Here is a 22,593-nt window from a genome sequence, read left to right on the forward strand (position 1 = left end):
CGGGCTTCCAGGTGCTGCAAACTGACAGATGAGCGGCTTGTACAGTTGGGAATTCCTGGCCACCTGCAAGTGTCCTATTCCAGGGCCTCACATCTGGGTGTGCTCAGGGGCGCCCCCTAGAGGAGGAGTGCTTATAATGCTGAGGTATTCACAGGATGCATATGGAATGCCAACACATCACCACGGTGAAAGCTGCTCCCAAAACTAGTTATCTTCGCTCTGTTCTTTTTGGGGCTAATTGTATAGGTTGTAGTTCTGTTTACTCTGTGATTTACTCAACAGGAGAGCGCTGGAGACAGAATTCATATATAAAGAGTGTGCTCTTCCTGTAGAGGACCGGGCAGCCGTGTGCATATCGGCGAGCCTGCCTTTCCCTTCGGCTCAGCTCCATTGGCGCCGGCTTTTAAAATGTCAGCACCGATAACCAGTGGAATTCTTCAGCCCAGACCCGCTCCTGTAACTGACAGCCACGTCCAGTGCACAGGCACAGTGCAATCTGTAAAGCCGTAAATACGATCAATGTGGTTAAGAACCCGGGACTGAGGTCAAAGCGGTAAAGGCCAGCGCAGTCCGCTATGCTGGCCGCGTCGTCGTGCTTCTCACTCACTGTATTTTGCTTTTTATTTCTAAACGTCTTTATTGGGCCCTTTCATCCGGAGACACAGACAGCGTTTACAGTGCATTAAGAAAAGTTCTTTTACGCCCCCTTAAGGGTGCAAACAGCAGATCTCCTGACCTGCAAACCTGGTTTGAAATCGAGCTCCTTAACTCTCATTTAGCTCCCGGCTCTGCCTCTGTGTCCCAGCGGGGTGAGGGTGCCCATTTCGGGTGCTGGGCAGATCCAGCACCAAAGGGGGCTTCCAAAAGACGCGACGCAGGAGCTCTGGAGACCCCTCACCTAGAAGCTCAGCGACCTGCATCGGGGCAATTTCTGTTTCAGTCCAGGAGGCAGAGTGCCCTCTACTGGGCCAAGTCCAGCATTGTAGAAGCCATCTGCAACCCAATGCAAATCAATTAGAATATTAAAGGCACACATATATATTAAACCTACAGACTGTTCCTTGATGACAGGGTTTCTTTTACAGCTCTGGGGTAATGGCGCCATACCTCTACCTGCCCGGAATGTGCTGTCAGAGTCGCTGTCCCTGTTGGAGCCGCTGTCCCTGTTGGAGCCGCTGTCCCTGTTGGAGCCGCTGTCGCTAACGGAGCCGCTGTCGCTAACGGATCCGCTGTCAGCGTCGGGCTCCATCTCCATTCCACCGCATTCACTCCTCAGCCAGGAAAAGGTAAGTGGACCAAGTTCAATCATTTTATTTCCAGCAGGTCTATGTGAGAATAATCGCAGGTGTCAGATGTATAATTGATTTTAATTTAGTACCCACGGTAAATTCCCTTGAATTAAAGGAGATGGAATGTTTGCTGTAGACTACAGTACCAGTGCCGCTTTGGGCGAGGTGATGAGGAGCACTGAATGGCCCCTAATTAGCTTTTTAGCCCTCGACAACAAGAGGATATCGGCCCCTTAATGGGTAAGAGGTCCTGGGGTTAATTTTGCACCAGGTTGAAAGAAATAAGAAGATGAAATGGCAATAGAAAGTGAGTTTTTGGGTCATTAGTCTGTCGTTAGTCTCTCTCGGGGTGCGAGTATCTGAGGACTCCCAGCACTGGCTTTCCAAGAGTAAGGGTGGGGGGTGGAGGAGGGGGGGTTGCTGGGGGAAACTGGACACCTGCCTGCATGTGGATTTCTAGAGAGCCAGGAAACATGGATGTTTGTCCGGACACAGTGGACAGCAAGTGTCCCCAACTGTCCCCACCAGCAAAATCCTCCTGCATCCTCCTTGCAGTGTCCAAGGCCATCCAGGGTGGGGGGTCCTAACATCCATATAAAGGAATAAAGCCCAGTGTGTCAGGGCAGATGCAGGGTCACATGAGTAAGCAGGGGCAGCACAGCACGATCCAGCTGAAGAGAAACTGGATAATAGTTTTCTTCCGCCAGAGGAGATGGGACAATTAAAACCCTCGTGCTGCATCAGGAAGGCTCTCCTTATGGCGGCCCCCTCCCCCATTTTTGTTGGTCGCACGTCGCACCGGCTGACGGCCACCTCTCTGTCAGTGCATGGCGTGGCCTATGGGCGCCGGGACCCGACGTCTCTGTGTAGCGGCGGTCGGTGCCGGAGCTGTCGGGTCGGGTCCGCGATGCTGAACAAGCCCCCCCCCCCCCCCCCTCCCCGTTTGAAGCTCACTTCAAACCAGAATTTTCCTTTCGGCAAACGAGAGACGCCACGACATGTGACAAGGGCCCTCGTCGTCTCGCCTTCTCCTCCGCACGCGCACACTACACGCATCATGGCGTGTAGCAGAGGACGTCGCGGACAGCGCGGGATGTTAAAAATACATCCCTCCCTCACAGGAGATGGGGAGGAAGCATGATGTATCTGGTGATGAATAAAAGAGTGGCCTGGCGCCGAGCATGGCAAGGGCCGTAATGAGGTCCGCATGCCATTCATTGTTAATGGGGATCTGAGCTGACAGGGCCTGGTTGACTAACATCTGCTTCACACCTCCGGCATGAGCTGGGAATATGACGGGGGGTGGGGGGGGGGGGGGTGTTTGGCACCTGTGTGCTGCTTTTGAAGCTGCTTCACATCACCAGCTTCCATTTCTGTGGGGAGTGGATCTCGCATGCTGTGGCTGGCGGTCCCCCCCCCCCCCCCCGGGTCGAAGGGCCGTATTTCGAGTGCCGAAATGCATCTTGTCTGTCTTAAACATGGCTCCCTATGTCCTCTTAAAGGAGAGGGGAGGCATCCTCTCCTGATGTTCTCTTAAAGGGGAGGAGAAGCGGCCCGCCCTGCACTTTGCCGGAAAGGTAAACACCGCTTCCTCCCTTTTTCACTCGCTTTAATCTGCTTGCTTCCCTTAGATGTCGGCCTTTGTGCAAGTCTGATGCAGATGAGCGTCCTTCTCGAGGATCAAAGCACCGCGCTGCGGACGCCTCTCCATCAAAGGCACGGCACCATGCCACTCTCACTAGGCGTACAGGAAACTGACCAATAGGTGAGCGGATGTCAGCCCCAAGGCCCGCTCTCACTTCGGGTCTGCGGGCCGCAGCCGTTTGAGGCAGGCGTCTGAGATATCTGCGTGCCTCAGGCCTGCCTCTCCATTGTGGACACCCCCGAGTTTGCCCCTCCAACCAGCCAGGTGTAACAGTCACTTCAAATCAAGTGTTGCCCTCACCGCACTGATCCCCTCATCCCCCCCCCCCATCCCGACTGCTCTCTGCCTATTACAGCTTCCTCTTCACCCCCTCGCCGTTCAGCTGTATTGCGTCAGGGTTAATCGCATTGGGCCTGCCCACGCACACACACGCATGCACATGCGGGCGTGCGGAGGGAAAGCCGCCCTCAACATAAGCAAGGTCAGTGAGTGCCCACCCCTCGTCTGTCTTCCTGTGTATCCACGGCGTGCAGATTGGCGTCTGGTCTGTGTGCCAACTTCCTGTTGGCTGTGGGGCAGTGTTCCCTCTCCAACCCCAGCCTGGTGGGGAGAGGGGGGCAATAAAAAAAAAATACATAAATAACCCAGCCAGAGGGGTTTTCCTGAAGGCACAGCAGAGATACACACCCACACCTTCTGACACCTGCAGACACACACAGACAGACACACACACACACACACAGACAGACACACACACGCACACACAGACACCTGCAGAGACATAAACACACACAGAATCACACACACAATGTTTTCCATTCGCTTCCTCTATGTGTATCTGAGACCCTAGAGCCTCCGGACTAGATGATCGACCTCCACAAAGATCCTTCAGTAGATTTGAGTACGGTGTCGTGTTTCTGTGGTAAATTCTCTGTTGGGTGACAGGAGTGCAGTCAGACGTATCAGGTTACTGGTTACACTGGTTTTTCTGTGTGAAAAACCAGCACTGGTGTCGAACTGGGTGCTGGTGTCGAAAGAGGACGGCGATGAAGCACCTCCGTCGGACTCTCAGCCCTCCATAGTTTGTTTGCAGTTCCAGTTTCCCCCACCCAGCTGCGCCTCTACTGTCAGATACTCATGTTTTGTTTTTTTCACTCCAAAATTTGGGGTGGTGTTGGTGAGGGGGGGGGTCAGCCGAATCCCATCCAAGCAGGTCTTTCTGTAAAATGCAGTCGACAGATGGTTAGAGCACGATCAATGCCGCGATGGTGCGCAAAGCAGGAGCCGCTGGTATGTGAAATAGAGGGCAGCCATCGGAGCGGGCCGGCCGTGCTCGGGTACAGCCCCGGCGGGGTGGAGGCTCCAAACCCGCTCTGCACGGGACGCACACACACTTGCAAGTCTCTGATCTTCCCGTGGGGTCACGCTGTTCTCACACACGTCCCGGTGTGCTGATTGCCAACTGAATGGAGCCGTTCAGCTGCGTGGAGGTTTATCGCTTCTCACGGCACTGGAGCGATTTCCCGCTGAACACTGTAGCACCATCGCCTGACTGGCAAGGGGGGGCCTAGAGCCTGTTTTCCCCCCATCGTGACTTACAGAGCATTTACACACAGCCGAAACACACCTTCTCTTCCGCACTTTCCCTTAAATACCTTAAACCTCTTTCGCAATCGAGGACTCTGCTTGCACTTAATTATGTTTAGACAAGATTTCGGTTATCTATCTGGAAACCCATTAGTGCAATGTTTTAGCCCGGCGTATTTGTATTCAAAAGGCGAGGGCCATATTTAAGATAATTAAAATCGCTCGCTTTTGTTTAGCTAATTCTCTCGGAGCAGGAATGAGGAACGGAAGTGCAGTTGGGAAAATGGTGGCTGAGGCAGGGCCAAAGAGATGCGATTAGTGTCGAGACACCGCAAGGTGGTGAGGTCACCTGCCACGATCAGATGGCCACGGCAGGAGGCACTGCAGTCAGCCCCCTACCTCCCAAACCAAATGTGAAATGAATTTTAATGTCATTGCTAAAAGAATTTGTTGGTTAACATGAACAAATGCATTTAATTACAGTCAAATCCTTATTAATGTCAAGGGATCCAGTTTTGAATCCAGTTAGCCATTTAAAACTGCGATGTCTGACTTGCAGACGCTCCGTGCGGCTCAGTGCTTCTCCGTGGGCCGCAGCAGGCGCCAGGTACGGCGTGTCTGATCTTAAAAGCCGCGCAGCTTAAAATGCCCCACGGCAACTGGAAACGTTAACTTTGTAGCAGAGCGCCGCTTTGAATCCAGCTAATCACGTCGTTTTTATTTAATTATATACCTTCATTACACCGTGCCAGTTTCTGATCTTTTAAGCGCGTAAACATTGAACAATGTGGTTAAGCAATGAGCCTGTGTGAGATGATGATGTCTCTGTCAATACAGTGACAGTATGGTGTGAATATCACTGCCCTTTGATTTATAACTGTCATTGGTTCTCCCTGGCATCTGGACAGGGGTGTGTCCTCGGCCTGTGCCCTCTGCTGCCCGCAAGGCCCCCGTCCCGCCGTGAGCCCCCCGTCCCGCCGTGACCCTATATCGGATAAGCGGCTGGGACGCTGTTAGTGTGGACACATTTCCCGCCGCTCCCAGTTTCCCATCTGCAGCTTCTTTCATCTCACGCCAGTGACTCTGATGCTAAATCTTAAGCAGGCTGCCTTCTTGATGCCACATTGACCTTTGCGGTCAGTACGCCGGCGCGCCCATGCCGTCAATGCCCGAGTCTCCTCATGAAGTATACGACAGCTAAACAAACCGAATGCAGCCTCTTTTTGCTGCACTTCCATTCTTTGCTACATGCGTCATTAGCAAAGTTGAGTCACAGGCTATCAAAATCTAATGCCGAATGTCCATCTGTTAAGATAATTAGTAAAATAGGGCTCAGATTGACTTTCCATGCCACCTCGATGTTTGCAAACAAGAAATCCATAGTAGTGGGCAGATAATGGCAACTCCAAGCACTCGACCTTCGTCCGCTCTGCATATGCCCTTAAATATGCGCTTTCATCATAATATTCTGTACCATGTTGAATAACAAACCAGGAAGCTTGGACACAGTGTCTCCCTTGCGGCATCATTCCGACAGTGGATGGGTATCGGGGGAGCGTCTCTGACAGGGAGAGGAATTTACAAATCAGTCAGTGATCTGTCGTGTCGTCCCTCGGTAACCGGTGTCACTTAGTCTAACCAGGTGTCCCGTAAAGCAGCTTCATACTCATCCTGTCAGTGAATATTTACGCTGATTGATGCCGAGTGCATTTCGCAGAATCTTTAGCAAGGCAGGTGAGCTGAGAAACCCCACAGGAAACAGGAATGAAATCTAACTTGCGCTTCCTTGAATTTGACAGTGCCGACAGTGTTTTCCAGAGCTCAGGAATCTGACAATGCAGAACGTGCTTCCTGGAGTCAAGGAATCTGACGATGCTGAATGTGATTCCCAGAGAACTGATAGTGCCAAGCACATTTCCCGGAGTCCAGGAATTGGACAGTGTCCAATGTGCTTCCTGGAACCCAGAAATCTGAAAGCAGCAAAGGCACTTCCTGGTGCCTGGGAATTGGACAGTGCCCAATGCACATTTCGGAGCCTGAGAACATGACAGTGCTGAATGCACTTCCTGAAGCCTGGGAATTTGGCAGTTTTGAACATCCTTCCCAGATCCTAGGAACCTGAAGCAGCCTGGATGAGGTTCACTTTGACGCCCTCATGGGGACAGTGGTGCTCAACCTGGGATGCATGACGACCAGCAGGTGGCCTGGCAGGTGAGGACATGGATCTGTGTGTGAATCTCTGCTTGGTAAAAGCCTCCACTGTCAGACGCTAGAAAGGCACTTAAGGTGAAGCTTTAGGGAAAAGTATTATATATTAAAATTGTAAAATACATAGGTCAGTTTTGACAGAAGCATCTGCTAATTAGCTAGGGAAAATACACTGCAAAGCATCTGAGCCAACTGATGGGGAAAAGGTTTGACTGTAACAGGATGTTCAGTCAGAAGACTAAACAGAACTCATTTCCTCACACCATGTCCATGATAGAATATTCCAGAATGTTTGTTATACACTTGTGCAGATGTCATGGTATTACAGTACTTCATGTCCTGATGCGTTTTCCCCCACTGACATTCATACACTCAAAAGCACAAGTGGATCACTGGTAAGACTGGAAGAATATTCTAGAAAATATAAAACCGTAACATAATCCCTGAGATGAATTGCTGAAATGATATCCTTCATGAAGTATTGGTGTTGTTGGAATATAGCCCTGGGTGCCTGCATTCCCCTCTGCAGCCGGAATACAGCGCTCGGTGAGTGCATTCCCTTCTGCAGCCGCACTATAGCCCACAGTGACTGCATTCCCTTCTGCAGCCGCACTATAGCCCACAGTGACTGCATTCCCTTCTGCAGCCGCACTATAGCCCACAGTGACTGCATTCCCTTCTGCAGCCGCACTATAGCCCACAGTGACTGCATTCCCTTCTGCAGCCGCACTATAGCCCACAGTGACTGCATTCCCTTCTGCAGCCGCACTATAGCCCACAGTGAATGCATTCCCTTCTGCAGCCGCACTATAGCCCACAGTGACTGCATTCCCTTCTGCAGCCGCACTATAGCCCACAGTGACTGCATTCCCTTCTGCAGCCGCACTATAGCCCACAGTGACTGCATTCCCCTCTGCAGCCATACTATAGCCCACAGTGACTGCATTCCCCTCTGCAGCCATACTATAGCCCACAGTGACTGCATTCCATTTTGCAGCCGCACTATAGCCCACAGTGACTGCATTCCCCTCTGCAGCCATACTATAGCCCACAGTGACTGCATTCCCCTCTGCAGCCATACTATAGCCCACAGTGACTGCATTCCCTTTTGCAGGCATACTATAGCCCACAGTGACTGCATTCCCCTCTGCAGCCATACTATAGCCCACAGTGACTGCATTCCCTTTTGCAGCCGCACTATAGCCCACAATGACTGCATTCCCCTCTGCAGCCATACTATAGCCCACAGTGACTGCATTCCCCTCTGCAGCCATACTATAGCCCACAGTGACTGCATTCCCTTTTGCAGCCGCACTATAGTCCACAGTGACTGCATTCCCTTTTGCAGCCGCACTATAGCCCACAGTGACTGCATTCCCCTCTGCAGCCGCACTATAGCCCACAGTGACTCCATTCTCCTCTGCAGCTGCACTATAGCCCACAGTGACTGCATTCCCCTCTGCAGATGGAATACAGCCCTCGGTGGGGTGGGTGGTGCTTAAATTAACTTTCCCAAAACAGCTTCCGGCATTTCTCCCTTCACCCCCTATGTTTGTTTGTGTGGGGGTGCGTAAACTCTTCCATCAATACAAGCGGCACACTCTCTCTGAAAATCTGTCAGGCTGACATACCTACTGGAAACTACAGTAAAAAAAACTGGACACCGCAGGGCTGAGGTCAGAGACGCCTGGACTGTGACTTAGACCAAGCACTGACAGGTGGAAAGACTTTCTCTATGCTTTGGAGCCCCTGATTAACGCCCCCCCCCCACAAATTTCCCTCCCCAAGGCGCAAATGGCAGCTCAGAGTGGGAGTAATCAGCTTATCCCGGCTCGCCCTGTCCTGAAAGCAGGCCCTGTCGCCTCGACCTCCCCGTGTTAGGCGCAGATCTATAGTGAGATGCGTCAGGCTTGTCGGGGTGGCGTCCTCTCCCCTCCCCATCCCTCGGTTTTCCCAGACGCTGGGCGGCACGGTCAAGCCAAAGGGTAAAGCGCAGGCATGCTTAGCAGCGCGCTGCTGTTCCTCACGCTGAGAGCTCTTCAATTCCCACTTTTCCCCGTCTGTACGGCTGAGGCTGTAGGCCTTTTAGCACTGGGACGCAAACTAACAGCACAGCGTAGAAAGGCGTAAACGGGCCGCTAACAGGCTTTCGTAGCCGCTAGCCCCGCCAGAGCAACGCGGGGTTCGCACGCCTGCCGTCGCCTTGACCGTGAAATCGCGCGGTCCTTTCCAACCCAAACGGCGCGCCTGCTGTATGACATCTCGAAACCTGGCTGTCGGCCGGCCAAATACACTTCCCTCTGGGCTGCAAAACGCGCACGATAAAGTGCAATGTAGCATTTCAATTACGCAGCTGGCTTCTCCAGGCCCTCCCGCTCTGGACGCCCTTTATTCAATCACACGTTATACCACATGCCCCCCTCACCCCCCCACCATAAACCTCAGGACAGTTGTTTACGCCACCAAACTGGGCTTAAGATTTCTCTCTGCCAATAAAAACTTCCCCGAGGTTCACTGGCAAGCAAAAAAACAAAAAAAAAAAAAACAAGTAGCCGTATTTTCCGGACTTTACCTACCTCCAGAACTTTAGTGTTGCTAAGTAACCATGGGTGGCTCTCACAACCATGTGATTAACCAGTACAACCTCTGGCTGTATATGAATGAAACTGTTTTATCCAACCGTCCCCCCATCTTCCATGGCCCTCTTCCAGTTCAGGGCCACAGTGTCTCAAGCCATCATCTGCATTTTAATTAAAATATCCACCTCTTTAAGACTGACATTCTCTGTCTCCCCGCAGACATGACCCGAATGCATCTTCCCTTTTTCCTGAGCAACTCAACACTAAACAGCTGCTGTATGACAAATTTTCTGTTAGCTGCACACGCGGGCCTGTCAAGGTAGGCCTGCCCCAGCTTCCTTGCAACTGCTGACTGTCTTAATTAACAGCCCACGGCTGCCCCCCCCCCCCTCCCAACCCCACCTTGAAACCACAGCCGCCAACCTTCTCAGTAGGTTAGAAAGGTGAAGGATGCATTTCTTACCTTCCCACTCATAACGGATCACCATAAAGACCCCCTCCCCCTTGCAGCCGTCAGACGATGGCCATCTAGATCAGCGAACCGAGGCGGGGAGAGCAGTACCGGGTTGTGGCCGGGCGTTTACCTGCCCGAGGGCCTCATTTGCAGTGAGCGGAGGCCACATGCACCTGAGGGGGTGGGAAGGCTGTGCTTTGAGATGCCTTGTGTTTTGGATTAGCATTAGCGCCCCGCCCAGCCCTCCAATAACCACACCGACGTGGCGGGGGCAGACCTGGCCTGTTTAGGACGCCATATGACCGCGTGACTATCCGCTACCTAAATTTAGCATTTGCACAATTACGGCCTGCCGCTGTCTATGCTCTTCCTTGCTTCGTGTGGGTGTCTCCATTCTTCTGGAGTCGACAGCGGTGCGATCTGGGAGCCCTTAAATGCAGAACTTTGGCATCAGTGGCAGTTCATTTACATCACCCTCAATTTATACCTCACGAGAACTGTCCTTCTGCTCTTCTTCCCGTGAATTTCTGCCAGAGATTTTGTTTTATTTCTTGTCGGAGAATTTTAATCCGTTTCGAGTGTCGTAGCAACTCAATTATGAGCTGTAAGAAAGCCTGAGCAATCAGAACAAACATGCCTAATGCTGGTGACGTGTCTAGAGTGGGCCCAGTAATCCCAGAGAAAAGAACCAGCATAAGATCTCACTATCTGTGACCAGCAGGCTGTTGGCCGAAATCTCTTTTAACAATTACATTATCCTCTAATCTTCTGCTGCTATAATTTGTTTTATCTTTCTTTTTAAGAAGCAGGCGAAATCACTATATGTGATAAGAAGGTAGAAAATCTGCAGTCACAGAAACGATTATGTGTTTGTAGGGAAAAAAAAGATGCGTTTTAACAAATGGTTATCAAAAATGCCTCAAGAGTGTCCCTGCTGGTGCAGCAGGGTAGTGCAGGTGGAGGCCCACGCAAACAACCCGTATTAAATATTACCGCGTAACTGGCAAACTACTGACCTCTTTAAAAAACAGCTTAACCCTGTGAAATTGGCTGCATTGCTGTCTCAGGGGATTCAGGTGACTGAAGTTAAGCTGATTTACTGATTTCAGTGCCCTGTCCTGAAATTATAAAAAAAAAAACGTAAACCTGGGGACTTTCTGGACACCAAGAACACAAAGACCGTATTTTTGGTCTTGGTAAGACCAGTCTTGCCATCCTGCCTTCCAAGAACGGAATTGAGGTGCAATGAATCACGGGGTTGGTCTCATTTGGTGAAGATGCATCCGATGTATCCTCGATATTTGGGGCGGGGTTAAGAACAACATTCGGCCAATTTTTACCGTCCTCTGTACTTCTGTTCTTGAGTATTGGAACTGGTCTTCGGCAACAACGGAGTAACTTTGGTTTGATCCATCCATTTAGGAGGAGACACAATTATTTGTGGGGGTTGTATTAACCACTTTTGGTCATTGGGGGTGTTACAACCCCTCCAGCCCCCTCCTTAAATTATGCCCATGATCGAGAGTGGAAAACAGGCACATGAGAACATCATTACGGTCAGTTGTGCATACTGGGAAGCACCCCTGGTATCTGATGAACCTGATCAGCCATCAGTAAACCAGAGCAGGTTGAGTTACCTCTAACCAGGTCAGAGTCAGGCCCACTGGCTCCTGTTCACTCCTGTTCCCCATTTATGTTCCCTGTATTACATCTCGGCTCTCCATTCCAAAGATTCTCACATGGTCATTTATTGTTAACAGAAGCAATATCCTCCACTGGCACTCCTCACTGGACTATATTTCCCTAAGTATGTGACTGGTGTAGAATGACTGACTGTATTTTCTTATGTATGTCACTGGTGTAGAATGACTGACTGTATTTCCCTCTGTATGTGACTGGTGTAGAATGACTGACTGTATTCCCTGTGTATGTGACTGGTGTAGAATGACTGACTGTATTTTCTTATGTATGTCACTGGTGTAGAATGACTGACTGTATTTCCCTCTGTATGTGACTGGTGTAAAATGACTGACTCTATTTTCTTATGTATGTCACTGGTGTAGAATGACTGACTGTATTTCCCTCTGTATGTGACTGGTGTAGAATTACTGACTGTATTTCCATGTGTATGTGACTGGTGTAGAATGACCGACTGCATTTCCCCGTGTATGTCACTGGTGTAGAATGACTGATTGTATTTTCTTATGTATGTCACTGGTGTAGAATGACTGACTGTATTTCCCTCTGTATGTGACTGGTGTAGAATGACTGACTGTATTTTCTTATGTATGTCACTGGCGTAGAATGACTGACTGTATTTCCCTAAGTATGTGACTGGTGTAGAATGACTGACTGTATTTTCTAATGTATGTCACTGGTGTAGAATGACTGACTGTATTTCCCTCTGTATGTGACTGGTGTAGAATGACTGACTGTATTTTCTTATGTATGTCACTGGTGTAGAATGACTGACTGTATTTCCCTCTGTATGTGACTGGTGTAAAATGACTGACTCTATTTTCTTATGTATGTCACTGGTGTAGAATTACTGACTGTATTTCCCTCTGTATGTGACTGGTGTAGAATTACTGACTGTATTTCCATGTGTATGTGACTGGTGTAGAATGACCGACTGTATTTCCCCGTGTATGTCACTGGTGTAGAATGACTGATTGTATTTTCTTATGTATGTCACTGGTGTAGAATGACTGACTGTATTTCCCTCTGTATGTGACTGGTGTAGAATGACTGACTGTATTTTCTTATGTATGTCACTGGCGTAGAATTACTGACTGTATTTACCTCTGTATGTGACTGGTGTAGAATGACTGACTGTATTTTCTTATGTATGTCACTGGTGTAGAATGACTGACTGTATTTCCCTCTGTATGTGACTGGTGTAGAATTACTGACTGTATTCCCTGTGTATGTGACTGGTGTAGAATGACTGACTGTATTTTCTTATGTATGTCACTGGTGTAGAATGACTGACTGTATTTCCCTCTGTATGTGACTGGTGTAAAATGACTGACTCTATTTTCTTATGTATGTCACTGGTGTAGAATGACTGACTGTATTTCCCTCTGTATGTGACTGGTGTAGAATTACTGACTGTATTTCCATGTGTATGTGACTGGTGTAGAATGACCGACTGTATTTCCCCGTGTATGTCACTGGTGTAGAATGACTGATTGTATTTTCTTATGTATGTCACTGGTGTAGAATGACTGACTGTATTTACCTCTGTATGTGACTGGTGTAGAATGACTGACTGTATTTTCTTATGTATGTCACTGGTGTAGAATGACTGACTGTATTTCCCTCTGTATGTGACTGGTGTAGAATGACTGACTGTATTTTCTTATGTATGTCACTGGCGTAGAATGACTGACTGTATTCCCCCATGTAGGTCAGTAGTGCTGAACAACTCACCACAGTTCTTTGCATATGTCAGTGGTGTGGAATCACTGTCTGCATTTTTCATCCTGTCATGCGGGGATCCCGACATATTTCTGGGTGGCCACCTGATCCAGCATCGCGTAGTAATGAGCTAGTTTACCATTAATTCATTTTGTTGGGTTGGGTTGATATCTGCAGGAAATGAGGAAAGCAGACCTATCACAGTCACTGAACTAAGGATGATATGCTCTTGGCTATCAGTATACAAGGGTCATACCTGCCTGAGAAATCACACAGCCTGTCCGTGAACCTGGGGCTGCCTGAGAAATCACACAGTCTGCCTGTGAAGCTGGGGCGGCCTGAGAAATCACACAGTCTGCCTGTGAAGCTGGGGCGGCCTGAGAAATCACAGTCTGCCTGTGAAGCCAGAGCTGCCTGAGAAATCACACAGTCTGCCTGTGAAGCCAGAGCTGCCTGAGAAATCACACAGTCTGCCTGTGAAGCTGAGGCTGCCTGAGAAATCACACAGTCTGTCTGTGAAGCTGAGGCTGCCTGAGAAATCACACAGTCTGCCTGTGAAGCCAGAGCTGCCTGAGAAATCACACAGTCTGCCTGTGAAGCTGAGGCTGCCTGAGAAATCACACAGTCTGCCTGTGAAGCTGAGGCTGCCTGAGAAATCACACAGTCTGCCTGTGAAGCTGAGGCTGCCTGAGAAATCACACAGTCTGCCTGTGAAGCTGAGGCTGCCTGAGGAATCACACAGTCTGCCTGTGAAGCTGAGGCTGCCTGAGAAATCACACAGTCTGCCTGTGAAGCTGAGGCTGCCTGAGAAATCACACAGTCTGCCTGTGAAGCTGAGGCTGCCTGAGGAATCACACCCCATGCTCTTGAGGAAAATAGATGCACTTGTATGTAGATGTGCAAACTTTTGCTCATTAAAATAAACATCTGTGAATGTCAGTACCAAAACTATACAGTGTACATTTAATGAAAAAAGACATTTTCGAAGTATGATAGAAACAACAAAAACTGATTCTGGTTGAATTTTACCTTAAGTATATATTTCATATTCTGGTTAGAGTGTCTGTTGGCATGGCAATGTGGAGCTGAGCGTTATTGAAATGCCTGTTTGCATTATTACGTATGGAACTGGGTCGTGAGGATCTGCCGATATCTGAGGGAAATGTCATTTCCTGGCTCTCCCTGCTCCTGCCGGGGAGCAGCGCTCGGAACTTTCCGGCAATAAAAGCCGCCTCTATCGATCGCGGGACAGCGAAAGCGCGCAGAGTCAGGTGGCAGAAAAAAACTGCGGCATCGTTATCTGCCAGCAAGCAGCTGGGGGCAGTCGTGGGTGGCTGGGTGGGGGGGCCGAGGATCAGATGGGGATTCGAAGCTAACGTACCCAGGCAAAAACAATTAGCATTTATTGACCCAGTGGGGTGACAGGTGCCCAGGGAGGGTGAAAAGGCCCCCCCTCGGGGAAGGATGAGGTTGATTAGGGTGACCGTCAGTAATTTGGCTAAGTGTCCCACCCCTTTTCCAAAATCCCAGATGTTCCCGGTGAACTGAGTGTGTTGCAATGTTCAGTGCTAACTGCTGCTCATGTGAGGCGCGCGAACAGTCGCTGGGTGGAGAAGGGCACTCTGCAAGCTGGGAAGAGGGGGGGGAACCGAGAGGTGGGGTCAAGACAGCAGGGAGAGGGGAGGGGAGCCGGGGGCCGCCAGTCTGCCTTGTGCGGCTCCGGCTTAGGCAGCAGTATTAAAAACAGACGTTTTGCATCTATTTTAAATAAAGATTCCTGCATTTTCTTCCGGCTTAATTGCTAACCTTCCACTCGTTAGGGCCTTGGTAATCTTGTTGTCTAATTGTCAAGATGAGCTTGGAGTTCTCCTGTTTCAGAATGACGTGCATCTAGCTGCAATTATGTTTTAAACCGCAGGAAATCGTTTGTTGTCCAGAACCGCCCCTAACTGTGACAGGCTGTTGGGAATTTCTTGAGGGGGGGAGGGTGGGTTATGAGTCTGTTCATTTTATTTTATCTTATTGCTGGTCTTTTTCCCAGGCCCTCCTCCCTGATTCCACACCCCCTTCCCGACAGCCATTTTCTTGTTCTGTGACTTTCCTTGGTGCTGAAGTCAGAATAGCTGTCTTGTTCACATTCTGCCTCTACCTTGTTCTTAAACCCTAACCAAAATAAAAAAAACCTCCCCATTACTTCCTCCGTTCCCATGTCACATGATTCTGCTCACCATTCTGCCTGCAGCTATTTCTGCACCCGCTTCTCCCTGCCTTACGGAGGCTCGAGTCGAGCGTCGGGGTCCGAACATGCGCCCGTCTATGTGTGAAAAAAGCACAACCACATGTTAGGAGACACAGCCTTTGTTAAGAGACCCTCTCCCATCTCCGGCCTTAAGCTCCGCGTAATTGACAGGCTGCAGCAATTTGTCATGCAGCCCTGCTCTCGTACAGCGCCACCATCTCCGGCATTTAACCGCAGACTGAGCGGCGGGACGCCCCCCCCACCCCCCCCCTCACGATTGTGTCTTGCTTCAGGGTGGCCGTCTGCTCCAGCATCACGGTGATTTCCAGCTGTCACTCACTCTGTAGTACTGATGGACATTCGGCGCACCCACAGCCCGGGCCCGCAGAGCCAGGCCTTCCTGACCCAGGAGTGCGTTTCACTTCGTATCAGTTTTTTTCATGCCTACGGTTGGAATTTGTTACTCATGGATCACAGCCCGACAGCCATCCCTCTCCAGGGCTTCTCCGGACGTCTGCGTGTGAAAATGATCACGGTAACCAATCAGAGGGGCTTCAGCTCCTTCGCTTTGCCACGTCGCTGTGCAGATCATAAATCAACCACGTCAGGGACCTGAGCTGGAGGGGTGCCTGTTGGCATCTACCTGTCTGCATCTCGCTGGCTTATTTACGCTCGCTGCTTTTCGCTTTTTAAGCGAGGCCGGAACTCCATATCAGCTTGTCCCTCCGCTCCCCGGAGACGGCAGACTGAGCCAAACGGGGTCTTAGCACCATGGGTGTGAGGGGGATCCGTTCATGGTTATTTCTCTCTCGGCAGCACTAGAAGGACGCTGTTTCGCGGGGATGCTCTCTGTCGGGCACGGCACGGCACCTCGTGTGGCAGAGCTCGTCACAGAGAATTACTCTGAGTGAAAAGGAGGAAGCTGCCGCGGCGACGGGAGAGCCCCAGGCTGGCGGAGCACGGCGGCTAACGAAGGTGCCTGGTGCAGGTGCTGCAGGAGACAGACAGACATGCCGCCGTGCTTTTATCTGCCAGTAGGAAACGCATTCCTGAGTCTTGCGAAGGATTAGCTTCGCCACGGAAAGCACGCAGAATGTATCAATTAAACCGCCGTGCCCGTAAGTCGAAGCGGCACTCCGGGGCATGGCTTAAGCTAGGGACCCTGTGTCAGCAAAAACACCACCCCCCTGTCACTCCCCCCAGATTGGCGCACGCCTCCATCCCCCCGAACAGCCTCTTCATTATCACCAACTTCTTCTGGAAGATTCCGCATTAAATCGAGTTAGCTGGGCATGCAAAATCCAACCGGGATGGCGGCTCAGCGTATCCGACACCGTAATCCAATAGTGTGTTTCCTGCCCCCTCGTCCTGCTCACTGTCACTTCTAATGAATCTGCCCCCACCCCACAGACTCTTCCGACTCCAGACTCGGACTCATTTGCAATGACTGTCTGTAGTCTGGATCTTAAAATGCATCTGAAAACATAAATACCAGGTAGGGACTGGCGTCTGCGAACCAGGGCCGAGCTCGGCCAGACCGGCCAAATCCAGTGAGGATAACATTTTATTCCCATTAGGGCATTTAGAGGCATTTGTCTAATGCAGGATTTTCTATGCTTTCTTTCGGGCCGATTAATTAAGGATTCAGCAAAGGCTTGAATTTAACGATGTTAATGTCTGTGCTGTTGTTTTGTGGATCCATCAAAGTAAGAGATTTGAACCAAAGCGACTGTTCTGAATAATACATTTTTTACAGATTAATTATACAGTCAATTGTGTTGACTTGTTAAACAAAATTGCAAGAAAGACCTAATCTCCTTATTTTTCACATGCAGCGTGACGTCGAGATGAACTGTCATCCTGTTCCCCGAAAAATCAGGCCAGAAGAATGAAGACTGATAGCAAATATTTTAGTTTCTCATTCCAAACATCGATGAGGCCCTCATCTTAATAAGAGTGTTTTGCTGAAGTGCTATTATTTTTTTATGCAAGTTTTTAATGAATTCTGTAAGATAAACAGAATCCAGTAGTTCAGTCTACAAGGACGGGGAGGAAATGCTTACACTTGTTTATTTAGCAGTCACTTCCCTCCGAAAGCGGCTTGCGGGTCACCACAGACACAGAGTGCGTCAAGCTCCAGGAAGAGTGCGTCGACACAAACGCACAGTATCTACTGTAAGCGCAGGTGCTGAACTGTGCTACATTACGCCCTGTAGTATAGAGGAGGCGGAAAGTTAGCAAGGGGGGTGCTGTTCCCAGGGGGACGTATGCCGCCCCCCTGCCCCCAGCCCGGCTGCGGGGTATTGAGGTTCCAGACTCAGGACAACAGGTAGCAGCGCGCAACGAGATCAGGACCTGAGCAGAACATTGCAGGACCATTGATTAGGCTGCTGTCATACCACCTCCCCCCTCCATCCCAACAGTGTCACTGCAGCAGGTTATGTAAGTCAGCTTGTATTTTACCATAGAGAGATAAAGGTTAGAGTGCTGAAGTTTACTGCAGTCTCTGTTGTACCAGATGATGACAGAATCGGACTCTATCTTATATAAATATAAAACAGCGGATTACTAAACAATATATTTCAAACAAGGTATTCAAATTACTTAGGGGAGAGAAATCCTGGCTTATTTAGGAAAGAAAACCTGACAGGATTTGAAAGGGGAGCGATTGAAATGGGTGCGATTCTGACGGAGGCGGGGGTACGGTGTGCCCCCCCCCCCCAGATGGTGACAGCCATCTGCTTGCCTGTCTGTGTCGCTTTGTCCACGCTCTCCCGTTCCTCCCCAGGTCCGGCCCTCTGATGTCGAGGTAAAGAAGAGGAAGCCGCCGAGGTCCAGGAATGTTTTTTTTTTTTGGGGGGCGGGGGGGGGGGCGGGGAGTAACGGTGCTGGATTAAAAGGCAGCCTACGCTCAGCTGGTGCTTTTTAATCCTCAAAACCAACAAAAAAACCAATTAAGCAGGGAAGTGCAAGTGGTGTGCGGACGCCACCTTTGAACGAGCGGATGTTCAAGGGCAGTATGTCATCTTCAGAAGTCAAGCTGGTTATGAAAGCTTCCCGAAATGTTCTGTGCGTGTGGCGAACACTGTCTGCCTGCCTGCGAGTCTGCCTGCTTATCTATCTATCTATCTATCTATCTATCTATCTATCTATCTATCTATCTATCTATCTATCTATCTATCTGTCTGTCTGTCTGTCTGCCTGCCTGCGAGTCTGCCTGCTTATCTATCTATCTATCTATCTATCTATCTATCTATCTATCTATCTATCTATCTATCTATCTGTCTGTCTGCCTGCCTGCGAGTCTGCCTGCTTATCTATCTATCTATCTATCTATCTATCTATCTATCTATCTATCTGTCTGTCTGTCTGCCTGCCTGCCTGAGTTTTTATCTACTGTATCGGTCTTTCTGTTTATCTATCCAGTTTATCTGTCATGTCCACCAGTTGTTTTGTCACTAGATTACGCAGTTTAACACCTTCCCCCAAAAACATAAATGCATGTGACACTCCCCGCCCCCCAGATTCGGGCAAGGTTGAGCAGTTTTTTAAAGATACTCAGAATTGCCCCCCAAGTAGTTCAGAGAAGACGCCCCCTCGTCGCCGCCCACTCAAAACGACTCGCAAGCGAATGATTTCATCTGGAGCAACAGACTGCCACAGTGGAGACCTCCCAAGGCTCCAGCTGTGGATTTCCAGTTAAAAGTTTATTTCCCCGAGCACGGGGCCACCTGCCGGACCCGGCCTTCCTCACAGGCATCCTGAAGGAGACAGCTAGGAATTACTCTCATATTCCCAACTTCATAAGGATGGTTGGAGCCCAGGGTGCTGATGTGTTAGTACATATAGAGAGTGCCAAGGCTTCAGAGGTTAGCACCAGATGTTTATGTGTCCCCCCCCCCCCACCCCCAGAATGGGGAGTGCTGCTCATTCATCAGTGCTGAGCAGCCTTCTGCTAAACCGGATGGGGCCTGAACAGCCTGACCGGGGGGCCGACCGCCCAGCCACTGTACTGTCAGCACCTTCCGGAGAACTCCAACGGTCACCCGGTTTTTCCCCGCCCCCTGCCGACTGCAGGCAGGTGTGGGGCCGCGCCCAGTTGGGCTCGTTAAAACAGTCTCAGGATATGACATGCGACACGTAATGAAACATCCTGGGCGACACGCAGCTCGAGATTGACACTTAATTAAAGTGCGGGGCTGCAGGTTGTCGCCGCCGCTCGCTCACTCTCGACGTCGCGGCCGTGCTCGGCGATCGCCTATCGGGTCTGCGCTCCCTGTATGCATAATTCATATTAATCTCCCGTTCTTTGCAGGGAAAGTGCTAAAGTGGTTTTCTAATAAACGGCAGAAATCAATATCAATTTTTCCACGCGGCCTTCTCGAGTTTTTATTAAGAGGTTTTCCGGAGAATGACTGACAGGCTTCGGACGTCACCACTGGAAAGCCCCCACCCGGGACGGGACCACCGCTGGGGGGGCTGTCGGCCGTCTCCGAGGAAACCGGAAAACGAGGCCTCCAAATTAATCGTGTGCCATCGCAGTGTAAGCTGTGGTTTTAATTCTTGTTTTACAGTCTTCTCTAGGGAGTGGGGGGGGGAAGCGGAGATAAATATATCACCAAAAAGAAGAGAGAGATGCAAGGGATATGAATTTCATTCGGAATCGCATCCATCACAACAGAAACGATGCAGCGTATTATTCAGAGAGTGAAACGTTTGTTGGTTTGCGTGCTTGTAGGTGGGTGATGGGCAGGGAAGCCGGTGGGGCAAGGGAGGGGCAGGGGGGGATGCCACTAGTGGGGAAGGGGGATGGGGGGAAAGTGGCAGAGGGGGTGTGGCAAGGGGGCAGTGAGGGTGGACACAGCAAAGGGGGGAATATGAGGGGGCGAGGTAGGACATGGAGGAGGGGTATGGATGGGTGAGGAGGGGGCTGCCGAGTTGGGGAGCATTAATGCAGCGGAGGAGATTCCACCATAAATCATGACGCCCTGCGCTGACCCCCCCCCCCCCCCCTTGCTCATGGGAGTTTGCAGACTGACAAACTGAGGACAGCAGCGTTCAGACAGACAATGCCCATCTTCATGAACGTGTATATCAGCTCCGCCCATCGCTATCTCACTTCCTGCCCCCCCCCGGCCCCTGGGAGCCCATTCTCCAGGCTTGCTGAGGTCCCACATTAGAACTTGTTTAAGGACCCCACCCCACAGACTCTTGAATAAGAGCCGCGGCACCGAGGAGGTACCAGGGTCGGAGCGGGGGGGGGGGCATGTTACGGCCCACCAAATGATCACCCGCTAATGTATGCTAAGCTGTGCTCTTAGAACGGGTGGGGGCCAATGTAACCACTTTAAATAAGGGATTAGCCGGGCACTGACGAGCACCGCGGTGTGATGGGATTATTTCTGTGCGCCACTGGCGAAGGCCAGGTGTCAGCGAGGTATCAGTCCCCAAATAAATGTAAAGTGTGGGGATATCTAGGGGGGCTCACAGACTGCAGGCCCACCACCGGAGGACAGCAGATATGTGGACTTCATTTCTGAATATTACCAAGTTCCAGGCCGCTTTTCCACTGCACTCATACTGTACTTTTGGTTCTGTATTTGTTTGCTCTTTCCCTTTTCCATTGACTTCCGGTCGAGAACCAGTATAAAGTTCTAGTATCTAATGTACCAAATCAGTTGGGCTGCTTTTCTGGTACGTCGGTACTTTGGGGTGGGACTTGAGACACTTTCTTTGTTTACTGATTATGCAAATAGCCTGAGACTGAAAGACAATACAACAGGCATGTTGAAAAAATTGCGAACTCAGAAAACGACGATAGACAAAGTAAAAAAAAAAAAGTTATAACAATGGACACGTGGACAAATGAAGAGAATCCAAACTTTACAATTTGGTTGGAAGAAGAGACAGAAAAAGATGAGTATGGCATGAGAAGAAAGGAAAAAGTATTTTGTACTTTCTGAAACGGTTTTGAAAAATAATGGGATTTTGTTGAATAAATATTGGGGTATTTATGAAACAAAAGCAGAGTTCAGCCTGAATTTCTCATGAACTCGTCTAGGAGTGATTTAAACAGCAGGGATAAAAATGATTATGGTTGTCTTGGAAAACGCAGGCAGCGCTCATGAAAAAGCAGCGGATGGAAAGTTTAAACTGATTTGTAAACATATTCTAGATAATCCTGGAAAGGAATAGTCATAAAAATTGCAAATCTAGGTAAGGTTTTTTTTCTATGATAGAGTAAAGATGTTTAAGGGAAACTTATACTACTTGCACTGTAATGTAAGAATTGTATGTGCATAACCCCCCTCCCCCCCCCCCCCCCCCCGTATGTCATGGATGGATGCAAACAGCAAGTGATGCAGCAGTTAAGAGAGCCGTACAGGATGCATGGTCTAACGCTTACTTAGGGTGGTGTAATCCACAGAGCGTTATGCCACAGGATGTAAGTGGCTGCATGTAGGCAGAGAATGATGTCACTTTGTATTCATGGTGATCAGACTCCTAATAACTGCATGCTATTGTCAAAAAATTACTTAACCATGGACTTCCCTCCTGAGTGTCTGTGCACTCACCCCCCCCCCCCCCCCCCCCCTCCATAATGCGGGCCAAGAAACTACCAGGGAAATGCATTGTGGGCCAGAAATCGGCCTCGCAGTCCGTCAGTCTGGCAGCTAATGATCTTTCATTTTATTCCTGAAGCAGAATTAAGAGACATTTTACCTTCTCGTTCTTTATAATTGCTTTTGACAAGCAGTGAATCTCGTGGCATATCGTGGAAAATTAGACATCTCGGCAATTACTCAAAAAAACTGGAGTAATTGATAGACAAAGTTCCATTTTAATGTTGATTACATTCCTGACATTGCTGCACATTTGTTTAATGGGGTTTTAGCAGAGGAGACCTAGGAAATCATCAGCTCTTCCATAGCAATAGTCCGTTATTTCCCCATTTGCACAAAAAATACATTTCCTATTATTTATAAGTACTAAATTTTTTTGTCCCAGTCAAAAAACGTCTGATTCATGAGATGGGTGTTGTGTTGAGATGCATCCGCGTTAAAAATGTCCTGTATGTTTACATGCAGTGTTTAAAACCTTAAAGAGGAAATTAAAGAGGACAGGTGTGATTCCAGGCACAGGGTCCCAAGGACAGCTACGCCGGTGCTGGA

The sequence above is a fragment of the Brienomyrus brachyistius genome, chromosome 10 (genome assembly GCF_023856365.1).
Source record: "Brienomyrus brachyistius isolate T26 chromosome 10, BBRACH_0.4, whole genome shotgun sequence".
NCBI classification, from domain to species: Eukaryota; Metazoa; Chordata; class Actinopteri; order Osteoglossiformes; family Mormyridae; genus Brienomyrus; species Brienomyrus brachyistius.